Genomic DNA, 3,749 nt, shown 5'->3' with positions numbered 1-3,749 from the left:
TCTCTCTGACCCACATAAAGGTCGTTCCCAAACTGGTTATGTATTTACCATTGGGAACACGGCGATATCTTGGAGATCAACCAAGCAAACTCTTGTGGCTACCTCCTCGAACCACTCAGAAATCATTACTCTACATGAGGTGGTTCGTGAGTGTATATGGTTAAGAGCTATCATTACACATATTCGAGGGACCAGTGGTTTGAGTTCTACCACTTAAGAGCCTACTTGCATTTATGAAGATAATGCAGCTTGCATCGAACATATGAAGCTAGGTTATATCAAGGGTGATAATACAAAACACATATCGCCAAAGTTTTTTTACAATCAGCAACAACAGGCTCTCCTCAATATTCAAGTGAATCAAGTAAGGTCTGAGGAGAATGTGGCAGATTTGTTCACCAAATCATTGCCTAATGCCACATTTGAGAAACATGTGAAAAACATAGAAATGCGAAGACTTTCCAAGCTCCCTTGATTAATGTAAGGATCAGGGGGAGGTGTAGATGTTAGGGGGAGTCTAACACACACATGTCATCCTCAAATGTACAAGGTGCGTCGTGCTCTTTTCCTTCGACCAATGTGTATTTTTTGTCCCACAGGGTTCTTATTGTTACTTGGCAAGGTTTTTAGTGAGGCGCGCAACAACTCATGCACCGTTTCGTCTTGGACTTGGCACAAAGGAGAGTGTTAAAGGAAAAGCACATTATGTGTCTTCATCAAAGTAACTGACGAAAAGGAAATCAAGGAATTGCAATCACATCACAATCAATATTTACTATCATTATTGTAATTGATGTTAATTGATATTTTCATTGTAATTCTATCCCTATATAAAGGGGATATGAAATGAAATGAGTAGACCAATTCTCTTTTACTTTTACACTTAAAAAATAATAAATAGATAAAACACTCCAAATTCCACATTTTTTTTTCCTTCGTGGAAATTGGATATTTGTATGATAACTTTCCAAACGGATAAAATATATACAACTCCTAGAAATAAAAATTCCGATTTTTTTTCAAATTCTGTGATTTTTTTTCCTTCATTCAAACACAACTCGAAGGAAATATCTTATCAAGTGAAAAAGTACAAGAAGTACCCAAAACTTGACAAAAAATAAGACTCGCATTTCAAGAGTAGTGAAGTGACTTGTGCGTTACCGTAATGTAATCAACTAATCATAGAGATTAATCAAAATTTCCATCAAACTTTTTCCTCGTAATGGAACATATACGTTTTGCTTTCTTCAAGGTAGCTAGCCCCTAGCTTTCCAATAATAGTGGGAAAGTACTATTTCATAATAATGCTTAACACTTATTACTTGACCTTGCAATAAGACAAAGAGTTATTTAGACGTCCGTTAGTCTATGCCTTCATATTGATTCTGCTTGAATGTCCTAATACAGACATTTGCAATGCTATCAATCATAATTAGGGTGAAAAAGAAGAATTAGACATCCACTAATTATCATCCACTAATTATCATAACGGATTACAAGAATTAGACATCTACTAATTATCATAACAGATTACAATTTCATAAATTAATTGATCATTTTTCACAAATATAACATGCGAATTTTGTTAAAAAAGAAATTCATTAAGAGTATGAATTAATCTCCTATATTATGCATGGAATGATACTACAGCTCACAAACTTATGATAAGATTATGAATGTGCCAAGTGTGAAGAGGGGTTTTGATAAAAAATAAAATAAAAGATTAATAAATAAATAAGAAACAAATCAAGTGTGAAGAGGGTAAAACCGTAATTGTGAAAGAATAAAGGTAAATAAAAAAAACATAAGTCAACAGAGGAAAACACGCCCAGTGGGACTCGAACCCACAATCGCTTGATTAGAAGTCAAGCGCCTTATCCATTAGGCCATGGGCGCTAGTTGATACAAGCTGCTTCTTGTAACTATATGAAGAGAGTATTATATGGTCCTTTTTCCAATGCATTCCATTACACTAAACACACCTGATTCTTGACTTTTACAGTTCTACTGTATTTCATTGCCAAAAAGGGACTGCTCATCTATCCATCAGTCATGCATTCTCACATTCACTAATTCATGTATGAAATACTCAGTCGTGTTTTATGAACCAACAGAAGCAACTATGTTGAAGGCAGGTTAAATCAGACCCAAAATAAACACAACCACATATCATAAGGCTACGAATGGTAACCAAGACAGATTAATACCGGTCATTGCAGTGATTGCACTGAACCATATTAGCAACCATGTATGTGCAAGTATATAATTAACCATTATTGATGTAACCCATAATAATGCAACCGTCTATGTATGCAACAGTAGAGGATATGGTATGAGCTAGCTACAAGATCGATTAAAGCATTATACCAACTAAATCTGCCCCATTATGCTAATTATTTATGCAAAATCATCTTATCGGCCAATTGATTAGGAGTGAACGACCAGTGGGGCAATTCTGCAATTATGAGACAGCTAATTATCCAGTTGACTGATATGTAAGTGTAACAATGAATAATTCAATTCAATATATAATCTTCAATTGTGTGATTATGAATCTTTGCAACCTCCAAGAAGAATGCTAGTGGAAGAAGAGGGTCCAGTACTCCAGTTCCCAATGGTGCTCGACCATCTTTAGGGTTTAGAAAATTAGTAGGGTTCAGAAACAATATTCTTCAACATTTCATGGGATTAAAAAGGTCACATGCTAGAAGACCCACCACTTACTCCTCCACAATTAGTTCATGGCACTGGGCACCTAAATATCTCAGCACTTAAAAGCTAGAGTTTGATTCTCATCCTTCAAAGTTTTTTAAGTAAAAACTTATCGACAGTTGGTGATCAATATATATATAAACCCTAGCACAAACATAAGCTCCTCCAATTTCAGTTTTGTCATCAGTACGTCAACAGTGGTTCAGTACCCATATATAATCCACCAAATGGAGATCGATCGAGCTTCATATAATATACTCTGATTTGTTTTCCCTTTTGGGGCCAACTAATGGGATCTTTTTTTTGGAGTAATGCTCCATCCGAGTTGGTATACCGTACGAATCAAACGTGTCGGTGGATGGTTAACATTGTATAATTGAACAACTTCTGCAGAGTTGTTTATATATATGTGTCGATCTATAGCAACGTGTTTGTGCACGCGCAAGAAACCTTTTAATTGGTAAAATCTCCTCTTTTTTCTTTTTCCTTCTGGATCATATATATAGTCGGAAAAGTCTTATTAAGTTTCAATCAAGAATTCAGCCGAAAATCCCCGATCGAAGTTTCAGGATATATTTACATCCTACACACGCAAAAGTATTTATAATTCTTTATATAACTCGGGGGTTTAGGGTTTAAAGTCTACACTCAAGCCAAGGCGATTGATTTGTAAATTTGCAAATAAGACCTGCTCATCTTCCCTCGATCTCTTTTTCACTTGTTAAGGGTCCCAACTCCATAATTTAGTTGGTCTTGTTCAGCGTACGTAGGTACATTCTCTAAATGAGCACCTACGTACTGACCTACAAGATTACCGGAGTATCGTACATGTACAGCTTAAGATCGACCAGTTAATAATTATCCTCCCACGCACCATACTGTCCAGTTAATAATCCTATGACTAGAATCGATATAGGGATAGGATACTATCGAGTACGCTCTAGTGATCTCATGCATGGACTTCATTCACTGACAAATTAATTATGAATAAACGGTCTTGCCCTTGCATTAGTGTTATATTGTACATAACCAAACTA

At 35.7% G+C, this 3,749-nt stretch overlaps 1 non-coding gene across 1 annotated transcript; it reads right to left on the bottom strand.

Annotated features, from left to right (window-relative positions):
- Window positions 1-1,823: 1,823 nt before the first annotated feature.
- Window positions 1,824-1,896, bottom strand: TRNAR-UCU (transfer RNA arginine (anticodon UCU)). Its single transcript has one exon. It is a non-coding gene; the product is annotated as a tRNA-Arg (tRNA).
- Window positions 1,897-3,749: the final 1,853 nt, after the last annotated feature.

The sequence above is a fragment of the Rosa rugosa genome, chromosome 1, assembly GCF_958449725.1.
Source record: "Rosa rugosa chromosome 1, drRosRugo1.1, whole genome shotgun sequence".
NCBI lineage: Eukaryota > Viridiplantae > Streptophyta > Magnoliopsida > Rosales > Rosaceae > Rosa > Rosa rugosa.
This window is presented reverse-complemented; position numbering and strand designations above follow the sequence as displayed.